We start from the raw sequence: 13,754 nt of genomic DNA on the forward strand, positions 1-13,754 counted from the left end.
TTTGTTTTTTTTTTTTTTCCTAGAGCTTTCACAACAGTAGTCTTAATTTATTTCTTAGGGTCACAGAACACAAGTATAATCCCTCCTCCATGCCAGTTCTTTGGAGACCTTGGTGGCATAGTGGTTAAGCGATATGACTGCTTACCATAAAGGTCAGCAGTTTGAATCCACCAGGTGCTCCTTGGAAACTCTATGAGGCAGTTCTACTCTGTCTTATACAGTCACTATGAGTTGTAATCGACACAGTGGCAATGGGTTTGGTTTGGTTTTTATTATTGTTATACCATGCAGCTGAGGGATTAGTAGGTCAGACAGTGTAGTTTCCAGAGAGGGAGATGTTGTTTAATGGTAACAAAGAAAAGACAAATCTAATTCTATCAACTACCCACCATTATGATTAAAAACCTTCCAAATACCTCCTCTAACCTTTTTTCCTGGTTAGTTTCCATTTCTTCCTTAAGTCTCTTAGCCTCTCCTGACAGCCCCAGAACAATTTGTGCCTACTTTTTACATATCTGTTATGACACAAATTGGGATTTCCTATTTCCTTATTTATCTACCTGGCCTGACTAAACATAGTTTCATTGACATCAGGGACTATATTCTGTTCCCTCCTTATTGCCATATTCCCATATTCTGGAATAAAGTCTGCCATCTGGTAGCTGCTCAATAATTACCTGTTGAATGAGTCAATGATGCAAGGGGCTTCTTTCTTCCTGTACAAAGGCCCTTGCAGCCTGAGTATAATGAGAGCTTTTGTTCTACTCCTAGTTGTTGGCGAATGCCGCTAGCTCCCACATAGAGAGCTGTACTTACAGGTCAATGTCAAAATCACTGAGGCAGCAGTTTCCCAAGAGGGATCCATCCAAACCCCTGACTTCACATGCACAGGGCTTAGGAGAGACAAGCACCTTGTCCTGAGAGAGGCCTAAAAAAAAAACAAAAAAAACACAATTAGCCCATGGGAAAGAAAGGAGAACAGTGATTAGGTCTCTGTGCTAAGCAGGGGACTAGAAAAAGTGCGATTTTCATTGTGCCTCTGTCTAAACCTCCCTTACATTTTCTCATGATTGCCTGTAATAAGATTTCTTAATTGTTCAGGAGGTTTAGAGTGTGATTCCCTGAATGTATAATTATCTCCATTATTCAAAACAAAGGAGATGCACGCCAGTCTGAAATAAATAAATAACATAGCCTCCAGCAGAAAATTGAGCCCACCTCTCCCCTCTACCTCCAGGTTATTTTTTTTTCTCTGTTTTTTTTCCCCCCATGTCCTCCCCACCATGAAAAGTTCCACAACTCTGTCTCTGTGGGCTCTCATATTGCACTGGTAAGATAAGAAAACGTACAAACAGCACGTGGGTCCTTGGACAGAAAATCTTGCAGTAGGGCACATTGCCCCATCAGGGCATGGCTAGGGCAAAGTGAATTTGCCACACACACCTTCCTGATCGAAATCAGTGTTTTTCTTTCTTCTCCTGCTCTTCAGGAAATGCATTATTCATTCATTGTCCTGAAAGCCTTTGAACAGTGGCTCTGGTTCCAGCAGTCTGCTCAGTCACTGCTTGTTGTTGGGTGCCTTCATGGCAACCCCATGTGACAGAGTAGAACTGTCCCATAGGATTTTTTGGGTAGGGTCGCTAGGAGTCAGAATTGACTCGACGGCAATGGGTTTGGTTTTTTTCTGTTTAATCTTTACAGAAGGAGATTGCCAGGTCTTTTTCCTGAGGAGCTGCTGGGTGGGTTCAAACCACTGACCTTTCAGTTAGCAGCCGAGCCCTTAGTTACTTCTTGCCCCCTGCCTATTATCCTTGGGACTCTCAGGTGGTACAGCATGGTGAGAAAAGACCCTAGATGGGATTCAGATGACTGTGTCCTCAAGTTGTCTTTGCCACATGACTTCTCTGTGACTTTGAGATGTTACTTTTCTCTGGGTTTTCGTTTTATCATCTTTAAAGGAAGACATTGACTTTCACCAGTAATCTTTCCTCTCTCTCTCTCTGTATATATATAGATAGATAAATATCCGTATATATAGATATACAGATATATTTGGAATAATCAGATAGTAAATATTTCAGGCTCTGCTGGTCATATAATCTTTGCTGTAATTACTCTGCTGTTGAAGTGCAAAGGCAGCCACAGGAAAAAAAGAGTGAGTATGGCAGTATTACAACAAAACTTTATTTAAGGGCACTGAAATTTGAATTTCATACAATTTTTACATGTCATGAAATGGTTTTCTTCTTTTGGACTTTTTTAAAATGGGTTAACTATGTAGATGCCATTATTCTTAGCTCACGGGTCATACAAAAACAGGCGCAGAACATATTTTTCTTTTCTTTTTGTCCTTTAGGTGAGAGTGTACAGCTCAAGTTGATTTCTTATAAAAAAAATTTATACACGTATTATTTTGTGATGTTAGTTGCAATCGCCACAATGTGACAGCACACTCCCCCTTTCCACTCTGCGTTCCCTGTGCCCGTTCAACCAGTTCCTGTCTCTTCCTGCCTTCTCATCCTGCTTTTGGACAGGAGCTGCCCATTTAGTCTCATGTATCTGATTAAATTAAGAAGCGCATTCCTCAGGTGTATTATTTTTTGTTTTTTTAGTCCTGTCTAATCTTTGAACAGTGGGCTTTGGGAATGGTTTCAGTGTTGGGTTAACAATGCATCCGGGGGCCATAGTTTTGGGGGTTCCTTCAGTCTCTATTAGACCATTAAGTTTGGTCTTTTAATGTGAATTTGAGTTCTGCTCCACACTTTTCTCCTGCTCTATCTAGGACTCTCTGTTGTGTTCCCTGTCAGGGTGGTCATTGGTGGTACCTGGACGCCATCTAGTTCTTCTTGTCTCAGTCTGGTTGAGTCTCTGGTACCTGTGGTCCTTTAGTTTCTTGGGCTAATATTTTCCTTGTGTCTTTAGCTTTCTTCCTTCTCCTGTGCTCTAAGTGGACTGGGACCAATTGATGCATCTTAGATAGCCACCTGCAAGCTTTTAAAACTCTAGACGCCACTCACCAAAGCGGGATGCAGGACATTTCCTTGATAAACTTTGTTATGCCAATTGACCTAGATGTCCCCTGAAACTGTGGTCCCCAGACCCCAGCTTCAGCTACTCTGTCCCACTTGTCCATCTTTGGTCCATCCATGGTTCTCAAAGAGGACCTCTAAAAGTTCTAGGGAGGAATGCCTGGTAAGAATACAAAGCAGCACATTTTGTCCCGTGATTCTGATTTGACTTTTTTTGCTACAATATTTAACTTACTTTGAATTTCAAATACAATTAAATATAGGTATGTGATCTTTAAATTTATCAAACCCATTGCCTTCGAGTTGATTCCTACCCATAGCGACCCTATAGAACAGAATAGTGCTGCCCTGTAGGGCTTCCAAGGCACAGCTGGTGGATTTGAACTGCCAACCTTTTAGTTAGAGTTGAGCTCTTAAACCACTGTGCCACCAAGGCTCCAGGTTTATCAAAGAGAGCTTAAAGAAGTTGAGAAACTCTGATTTTGATGATCTCCAAGGCCTTCAGGCTCACCTTCTATTACCCCCTTGGAATGGATTGCAGCTGATCTTCAGCTTCTAGGGTGATTCTGGGCCACCATGGGTTGCACAGCATTTGTCAAATTTCATTTATTCATGGCCATGACAAGGGAGCTGAGGCATGAATAATACAAAAGAGTGGATTAAAAAAATCATTTATTCTGCATTCGGCTTTAAAATGCATCATGAACTTTTTTCCCCTTCTGAAGATTTACCTTCTAATCCCTTTTGCTGATATGAAAATGAGTTGGCATTACCTGAGCTCACGGTGGATTATGGTAGAATTGGGATGCAGAGGTAAGATGTGCTAGAAATTCAGTCCCCAGGTTAAATCTTCCTCTTTGATGTCTCTTGTCTCTCCCAGCCACTGGTATTTTTCTTTTTCTCTATTTCCGCAATTTTACCCTCTCGTCTGAGACATATTGTTGTCTTCCTCCTTCTGACCATGCATCCTTGGCTTGACTCCAGCTCTGGGACTACCTTAATATTTATTAAGCGGCAACACACATTCTTCTTCACCTGGTCTTGAGGTTAGGACCCAGTAAACACCACATACTTGAATAGTTTAAATAGTAATTGGTAAGGAAATGATCGATAACAATGTATTGATTTCTTTTTTTCCCCATGCACTCTTATAGAAAGGTTCTGCCATGGCTTATACACAAAGAGAGGTGAAATAGCCTTGTATTTTTCACCCAGGAGGATGTCACCACCCTTAACAGTTTGGCAGACCATTAAGAAATACGAAAGCACTCTGAACTGGCCAAGCAAGTTCCTTGCCATCCTGGGTCTTCTGGCTATTCCTTCATAATGCACATCCCTTAGGAAGACTTCCTGTCCATACAGGAGAAGGCAACAAAGGGCCTTAAATTACCACGGAGCCTCTAATCACTACCTGAGATGCTAGGGGCAAAAAGGAGTTCTTTGACTGACATATGATTATCTCAACTTACACAGACAGGAGATCAATCATACAGGAATAAAGAGTCCTATGATTTCACCTGGACAGGAAGTTAATAATATAGGAATAAGGAGACCTATGCATTTGTCTGGAGGGTCTTCTTAACATATCTCTTGGAACTCTGCAGCAGGAGTGCCTGAATTAGTTAAAGGCTGGGGATGTGGGGGTTCTAGATTCTAAATGTTGGTTAGCCATTCCTCCTTGTCAAGTAATTCGAACCACTATTTTCTAGGATGTAAATAATATTACAAAATAGTAGTTGATGTGTTATGTCCTTCCAATTTCTCCGATTTTGAAGCTATGCTCTTCAGTATCATATCTTCGGGGTGGGTTGTTACTGCAGAAAATCACACATGAGAGATGATCAAAGGCTCAACTTCTGAGTTTCAAAATAGGCTTTTGAAGCCCATGGCAGAGAGGAAAACTTCCAGAGAAAATGTTGTTGGACCTGTAAGAGCCTGGGTCTTGTCAGGTTCAATAATGAAGATTTTGGCATAGATTAGTTCTGACATAGAAACAACAGGCATAGATTGGTTTTCATATTGACCATGGCTAGATACAAATTTGGGGAAAGGGAAGAGGTGTGAGAATGCTAATGAGAAGCTTAAGAGGTTTCTGGGAATGTGATTCTCCCCACTCAGTGGTTAACTTCAAGGAGTTGGGTGGGGGGGGGGGTGTTTAAACTAAGTATAAAATTAAAGTATTAAACTTTCTCAGCATGAGGTGATCTGAGATTACAGATGACCTGGGACCTACTCCCATATGGATTCTGGCTGGGTCCTAGGGTAACACATGCCAGCACAGAGGAGCAGCACTGAGCAATGAGTAACGCTATATCAAGTCTGGGCAAAAAGGCCAAAGAGAAGAGTCAGATGTGTCTACTTCCTCAGAGCGGCATGAGAAGGTATCTAGAAATTGTCTTCATCTATTCAAAGGGCTCAGGGACCAATTGTAGACCTGGGAGAGTCTCATGGTCATGAAAAGGCAATGTCAAAGCCGAAAGTGATACGGAATATATGTGAAAAGACTTGGTGGTATTTCAATAGCAAGTATTTATTGAGTGCTGACTATGGTGGTGCAGTGGTTAAAAGCTCAGCTGGTAACCAAAAGTTCTGCAGTTCGAATCCACCAGCTGCTCCTTGGAAACCATGTGTGGCAGTTCTACTCTGTCCTGTAGGGTCACTATGAGTCGAAACTGACTTGACGGCAACAAGTTTGGTTTGGTTTTTATGTACCAGATACTGTTCTAGTCACTTGGGATACTTTAATGGAAAGAAAAAAAAAAGATAAAAATCTCTCACTTCATAAAGCATTTTGATGATGGGCAGATGGGGAGGGACAGAAAGGAACACAACAGAAGAGCATGTAAGAAGCTGATAAGTGCTATGGAGAAAGATGAAAAAGGCTGGGAGGAGAGTACTAGATTGTAGAAACAATTTTAAATATAATAATCAGCAAAGTTCTCAGTGAGCAAAGACCATAAGTGGTTGAGGGAAAGCCATGGAGATACCTGAAAATAGCCAGTCCAAAGGCCCTGAGGTAGAAGCATTTTTAAAGTATTGAAGGAACACCACGGAGGCCAGTATAGTTTCTTGTGATGAGTTAAAGATGAATAGGGGAAATGAATATCAGATAGGTCACACACATCCAGATAATGTGGAGACATGTGGGCCATTGTAGACTTTGGCTCTTACTCTGAGTGAGTCACTGTTTTGAGCAGAGGGGTGACAAAGTCTCATTTCATCTCTAGTGGGTTAACCTTAGATGCTCGGAATAAAATAGCTCGTAGGAGTCAAAGGGGAAACAGACAGCAGTAAGGAGGCTGTTACAAGAATCCAGGTGAGATACCATGGTTGCTTGGAGGGTGCTGCATTGTACAGGAACATAAGGGGTTGGATTCTAGAAGTATCTGGATTATAGAAGTAACAGCACTTTATAATAGGCTAAATGTGCATTATGAGAAAAAGATCAAGGGTAGCTTTAAGGTTTACGACCTGACCAAATAGAATAGAGATGCCCTTAACAAAAGTTGGGAAAACTGAGAAAGGAGAAGGTGTAGGGTACAGGTGATATCAAGAATTGGTCTGGGACATGTTAAGTGAGAATTGTATATTTTACTTTCAGGAGGAGGTGGGATCTAGTATACACTTGGAGGGGTTGTCTGTGGTAAGGAGGGAAGGCGTGGAGTACATGGTCATTCATGTTGGTAGGTAGAAATGAAAACACCTCAGCTAATACCAGCTTTTACTGATACAACTTAGGCCCAGATGTTTTCCCCACGATGTAACATAAGCCTTCTCAGAGTTTCAATGGACTCTTCTCAAAGAAGAAGACAATGGAATTCATGGATTGGAGGAGTTCAAACTTAAAGTGACTAAGTTCACTCAGAATTGAAAAAATATATATGTATTTGCACCAACAGAATTGGGTCTTAAATACAAATTTTATACAAATGAATTACAATTTCCTTTACGTATCTGTGTTTTCTGTTTTGATGGTATTGTATGTGCTACACTTTTTAATAGCATAGATGCAAGAAAGAGAGTACGATGAGTACGTAAGCTTAATGAAGAATAAACTCACAAGTAAATTTAAAAGTAGAACGGAAAATCGAAGACCAAGGAAAGAGATGAGAGGCTTATGCCAACTGATGATGGAGGCAGACAATGGTCCTGCTATTTTTTGCTTTGTTGGCAAACATCTGAAGGCAGCTTTTATATCCAGGGAACAGACTTTTGAGTGACATTGACAATCAGAGGAATCTTCAGAGGAAGATGACTCAAGCCACTTCCTATGAGGGAGAAACTTGTAGAAGACTCAGTGGAATTACCTTCATCTTCTTCATGCATCTAAAGAGCTGGCATACACAAACCCATTGCTGTTGAGTCGACTCTGGCTCATAGTGACCTTATAGGACAGAGTAGAACTGTCCCATAGAGTTTCCAAAGAGAGCCGGGTGGATTTAAACTGCCGGCCTTTTGGTTAGCAGCCATATCACTTAACCACTATGCCACCAGGGTTTCCGTAACAATAAAAAACAAACCCAGTGCCCTCGAGTTGATTCCGACTCATAGCAACCCTATAGAACAGAGTAGAACTGCCCCATACAGTTTCCAAGGAGGGCCTGGTGGATTCGAACTGCTGACCCTTTGGTTAGCAGCCGTAGCACTTAACCACTACGCCACCAGGGTTTCAATATAGTAATAGTTAATATATGTTGTGTTAACATGCTCCTGACACTGTTAAGCACTTTGCCTATAACATTTAATCCTTACAACCATCCTATGGAATAGATATTATCTCTAACTTACAGATGAGGAAACTGAGGCACAGAGAGCTTAAGTAATGTGTCCATGAGTACCCAACTCTAAATGAAATGGGCTGGAATTGAAATTTCTCACAGTCTAACCCCAGAGCTCAAGCTGAGCACCAGCCTGGCAGTGAAGAAGTCATATTCAACTTGAAACTCTGATTCTCAATGATTGTGTGATTCTTAGGCTGCCACTGGATAAGGTATCCTTGTATTTAAATGAGAAGGATGGGCTAAATAATCTGTATAATCCCCTCATCAATTCTAACATCAAGACATTTTACTTCTGATAGATGTTGTTAGTTCTGGCAGTTAGCTGCCGTCAATCCAGCCCCCTCTCATGGGTACCCCATGCACAATGGAAAAAAATGCTGCCCAGTGCTGTTGACTGTTGTGCTCCATAGGGTTTTCATTGACTGATATAAATAAATTGCCAGGCCTTTCTTCCTAGTCTGCCTTGCCCTGGAATCTCTTCTGAAACTTGTTGAGCAACCCAACAACACACAAGCCTCTGCTGGCAGACAGGTAGTGGCCATGCCTTAGGCGCATTGGCTGGGAATTAAACCTGGATTTCCTTCATGGAATGTGATAATTCTACCACTGAACTACCCATGGCCACGTATTTCATCAGGAAAATAGGAGTTCAGTTTAGCCAAATGACTTTTACTTTTTCTAAGTTACTAAATAGAGGTACGAGAAACCAGTCCCTAGAAGAGCAATGCAATCGCTCTCAGGGATAATTCTATATCTCTGCTCCTCTCTCCCTCAGTCTCCTTTCCCAAGGCCTCACATGGAAATCCAGGACAGAGTGTGGTTTCCATGAACACGTGTTGACTGTCAGTAGATCAGAAAATACAATCTCAGAGGAGCCTCTCCTCCCACCTGTCACTGTCATCAGGTTTTGTCTCCTTCATGGTCCATCAACAGTGACAATAATCCAGGCTCTGTCTTCTCTCTCACAATTACACTTTAAGCAAATCAGGGTGAGACTTCTGATGAAAGAAAAATCAACAGCTCTGCAAAGGCAGGTGTTAAAAGCCAACGAAAGGATGCAATGTCAAAAATGGCTAGGTTGTGTTTGTGGGATTTCAAGTGGTCAGTGGATGACGTTTTCTGAGTTTCACAACAATTTCCATGATATAGAATGGAAATTATTCAAAAAAAAAAGAAAAGAAAAAAGCTAGAGGGTGTAGAGAACCATCTCTGTCATTTTAGTGCTCTCAGGTTGCCAGGGGAGTGTCAAGGTTCAGACTGGATTTGATACTGGGAACATAACTCAGTGGTCTCAGCTTCAGAATTCTTAGACTTCCTGGAACCACAGATTTAAAGTCTTGGCAAGCTGAGTCATGGCTTCAATGGCTTCAGCTTCTGTCTCCTTAGGGGGGAAAAAATCTGAACAGCAAGTGATTTACGATATATTCATCTTTTAGAAGAGCTTTCCAACCCCTGGCCACTGAATGGACTTTGAAACATGCCCACAGGGATCCTTTATCCAAGGACAATCTCTGAGTGCTTATTATTCACTTTACTAGCGTAGAAGCTCTTTAATCATTGCCTCTGCATTTGCTTTAATCTAGAAACTGTCAATTTATTAGCTCATCATGTGCCTGAAGCTTCTCACCATCTCATGGCAGAAAGACTACTATAAATTCAGAAAATGGTTCTGGAAAAGGCAAATAGGTGTGAGATGGGGCTAAGAAGAAACAAAATAAGATAACAATTATAGTACAGAATTAAAGTTGATTGCTGAAAAGAAGCATTCCATTTATATTTTTTTAAGAGTTATAAATCAGTTTTTAGCTCCACTCTACAGTAACCACTGGTGAATAAAAGGAATATTTACTATAAACATGAAGTTATCCAGCCAGAAGGATTTTCAGCACCAAAGCTTTTGGTAGTTACCCAGAGTGCTCTTTTGAGAGATGCTCCTGAAAACAAAAGTGGTTAAGAAACCAGACAAAACCCCGGAGTGACAAGGAATATTTTCAGGGAGAGCAATCCGAGTATCGGAGTATCTGTACCATAGGTACAGAACAAGCTCAGGAGACCAGGAAACACAAGACCAGAGCCATCCATGTGGCACAGGTTAAAGAAAAGATTGTCTAAAAGAGTCCCAAGAGAAAGAACTGATAGAATGACTTCACCTTGAAATAAAATTGTAGGACTCTTGATTTCCAGATGGCTTAACTTTTTTTAAAGACTAAGCAAGCTCTTCTACCCCTGTATTGGCTATGAGCTCCACCTATTAGATTCCATATCTCTTGGTATTTTTTTCAGGTTTTTCTCAGAGTCGCCTTATTATCAACATTTGCTTCTTTTTGTCTTACAGAAGAGTCATTGAAATTCCTCTAGTTCCACTGATTTACTTTATAAATGAGGACACTCAGGCCCGAGAGGTTAAAGTGAATAGATGGGAGTCATCCAGGGAAAGTGTATCATAAACCAACCAAAACTCATTGCCATCGAGTCAATTGCGACTCATAGCGACCCTATAGGACAGGGTAGAACTGCCCCATAAGGTTTCCAAGGAGTGCCTGCTGGGTTCGAACTGCTGACCTTTTGGTTAGCAGCCATATCTTTTAACCACCACGCCACCAGGGTTTCCAAAGTGTATCATAGACAGAACTAAAATCCTAGATCTTCTAATTTCCAAACCACCTTTCATTATACCACCACTTTCCTCTTAATTAAAGTGGTAATTTGTGCTAAGCCAGAGACATACTGAAGGTGATTCTCAAATGCTAGATTTTTAAATTAGCACTTGAGAACTATGTGCCTATAAATAATTATTAGAGATTGGGAGAAAGACAAAGCCATCACATTTCTTTTGAAGAGAGGCTCAGCACCAACCTGCTACCTTCCAGCATATGGTCTTAAAATAATAGGTTCTGCTTTCCCTGTCAACTAGCCACCCCTGTTATTATTTTCTTACCAGAAAAGGAATTTTTGGAATCCAAAGGATCTTAGAGATCACCTAAACCTACTTTCTTATCTTATGAATGAGAAAGCTGAGATTCAAAGAGGGTATCTTACAAAATCACAAAATACTAGAATTCGAAATGTGGTCAGTGGACACTGATTTGATTTGATTTTTGACTTAGAGAAATAGGATGAGTACAAAAAGTACTGAACTATTACAACACCTGTGTCTCCCACCACCCAGAATTGACAACTGTTCTATATTTTGCTATATTTACTTCAAACTTTTTATATAAGAAATAAAATTGTGCAGAAGTACTTTTTTCCCAACTCCTAGTCTCAGTTCCATCCTCACTAACCCAGGGATAGCCAGTATTATGAATTTGTTTGTGAGTTTTTATAATCTGTTCTCTTTAATTTTATATGCACATAGAGATACCAATGTAGTCTCTGCTAGTGCCAGGGATTTAGCAACTCTTCAACCAAGGCTATTCTGATTTTGTCTGATTTATATATCATTTTTCCTAGAAATATTCAGTAGAAAAACCACTGAAAGACAACCACTGACTTCAATCTAACATACCCATTTAACAGATGGGCCAGGGAAGTTAAATGACTTGCACCAAGTTGCATGGTGTCACTGATCAATGAGAGCCCAGTTGTCCTCCATCCTAGACCCATCTCCACATTATCTTTCACTAGAAAACACACCTGATATCCTTTCTTCCTCTTGTTTCAAGGACTGTGACTGTTTTTCTTCATCATTTTTAGAGAGCCATGTTCCTCCCCCCACCACTCCACTGAGAAAAGAAACAATTCCGGAGTTGAGAAATCTCATACCAGAAACAATATACCCTTTTAACTTCACACTTGGTTCTGAACAGCAGGGCCAGCCAGGCAGACACCAGGCCTCACACACCATTATGAATCTGTCAGCAATTAGAATTCTAAACCCTATTTGGTTTTTACTTGCTTCAATCAACTTGTCACTGCAGTGAGGATTATCTACTTTCTCAACATAAACATCAACAGACATGAGTGCAAGGGCTTGCGTCCTTGGCGAAGGCACTGCCAGGGAGAATGTTAAATAGCACATTCTCCAGACAGAAGGGATCTGGGGCCTTAATGGGCCATAATTAGGAGGGGCAGAACCTAAACTACCCTTTGTGTGAAACTTCAGAATCCTGCTCTTTAGGGTTTGGAGACTTTTGGGGGAGATGGCAAGGAGACTGTTGTCAGCTACCTCTCCCTGCTTTTTCCTGAGCTAGAAAGAAAAGAAGAAAATGTGCCTGTGTGATGTTTCCACTCAGAATCAAAGGACAACAGGGATCATGTCATCCATCCTCTCATTTAAGGGATTAGCAAACTGAGATCCAGAGAGCCCGTGACAGAGTTCAAGTGCGCTCACTCCCTGTCCCATGTTCTCTCCACCTCACCACACTGCTTCACGGAGGAAGAGTGGAAAGGACCCGAGTAATAAGTCACGTTCTCCGCCCAGATTCTTTCAAGCTTTCCATGACGCCCAATGGTGGAAAAGACCAAGCAGTACAGTGCCAGGGGAACCTGGAGTAGAGTCTCATTCCATCTCAAATTCCTTGTAAGCGTAGTATATAAGTATACAAGTAGAAATTAATTTGATTCCTTACTAACAAGCTATGTTTTTAAATAATTGTCTAAAGATGAGTGAAGAAAGAGTCTGGCATCTTCTATTACTGCTAGTAGCTAAACCAAACTCATTGCCATTCAGTTGGTGCTGATTCATGGCAACCCCATGTGTTTCAGAGTAGAACTGCTCCATAGGGTTCTCAATGACCGTAATCTTTGGAATCGGATCACCAGGTCTCTCTCTTGCAGAGCCACTGGGTGGGTTCATACAGTTGAGGGATTAACAGTTGTGCCACCAGGGCTTCTTTTATACTTAACTATACTGACTCTTTTTTCTGTCCACAACTGAACTCAGTCCTCGAGAAGTGATTCAGCTAATCAGAATTCCCGCGGAATTTTGAGGCAGTGAAGAAGAACTTCAATGATACTATTTGCCAAACTGCTGTGAAAGATCTCTTTAAAGTGTTAAAAAGCAAAGATGTCACTTTGAGAACTAAGGGGCGCCTGACCCAAGCCATGGTGTTTTTCATCACCCCATATGCACGTGAAAGCTGCACAATAAATAAGGAAGACCAATGAAGAATCGGTGCCTTTGAATTATGGTGTTGGTGAAGAATGTTGAATAAACCACGGACCGCCAGAAGAACAAACAAGTCTGTCTTGGAAGAAGTACAGCCAGAATGCTCATTAGAAGCGAGGATGGCGAGACTTGTCTCACATACTTTGGACGTGTTATCGGGAGGGACCAGTTCCTGGAGAAAGACATCATTCTTGGTAGAGTAGAGGATCATCGAAAAAGAGGAAGACCCTCAACAAGACAGATTGACACAGTAGCTGCCATGATGCACTCAAGCATGGCAATGCTTGTGTGGATGGCACAGGACCAGGCAGTGTTTCACTCTGCTGTACATAGAGTCGCTATGAGTTGGAACCAACTTGACGGCACCTAACAACAACAACATGTGCCAAACACTATACTGAACAACATTCAGAATTTATGTCATTTTAACTCTCACATGCACTTTCTATGAGGTACTTAGCTGAGAAATTGAGGCTCAGAGAGGATTGTGTCAGTTGCCTAAGGCCAGGGAGTTAGCTAACAGCAAAGCTAAAATCTGAACACAGGCAAATTGAAAGAGCTTGAAACTCCTTTATAGAGAAATGGCTAAAATGGGGAAATTTGACAACCTTTTTTCCAAGGTGCCTGTGGATTGACTCAAATCTCTAACTGTTCGGTTAGCAGCCAAGAACATCAACCAAACATTAACCGTTTGTTCCACCCAGGGACTCTGTTCAAATGCTACCTCCCCTTAAAGCCTTCCTTGGACATCAAGTTTAAATCAATCATTCTCTCCTCTGTGTTTTCCCAGCATATGCGTACAGTCAGTAGGTCAGACTGCTTGTTGGTCGAATA

General features: G+C 41.3%; 1 protein-coding gene across 3 annotated transcripts in view; it reads right to left on the reverse strand.

Moving 5' to 3' along the window:
• The window catches only part of TPRG1 (tumor protein p63 regulated 1), a 200,713-nt gene continuing 186,959 nt past the window's right edge, over positions 1–13,754 (reverse strand). The window contains exons 6-8 of one of the 3 annotated variants that reach the window (XR_010318664.1): positions 3,803–13,754; positions 3,541–3,659; positions 1–928 (exon numbers count right to left, since the gene is read on the reverse strand). The exon at positions 3,803–13,754 is cut by the window's right edge and continues 15,595 nt beyond it. The gene's annotated coding sequence lies outside the window, so the exon portion shown is untranslated. The other 2 variants (XR_010318646.1, XM_003412916.4) reach the window with 2 other exon arrangements.

This window comes from Loxodonta africana, chromosome 1 (genome assembly GCF_030014295.1).
Source record: "Loxodonta africana isolate mLoxAfr1 chromosome 1, mLoxAfr1.hap2, whole genome shotgun sequence".
Classification (NCBI taxonomy): domain Eukaryota; kingdom Metazoa; phylum Chordata; class Mammalia; order Proboscidea; family Elephantidae; genus Loxodonta; species Loxodonta africana.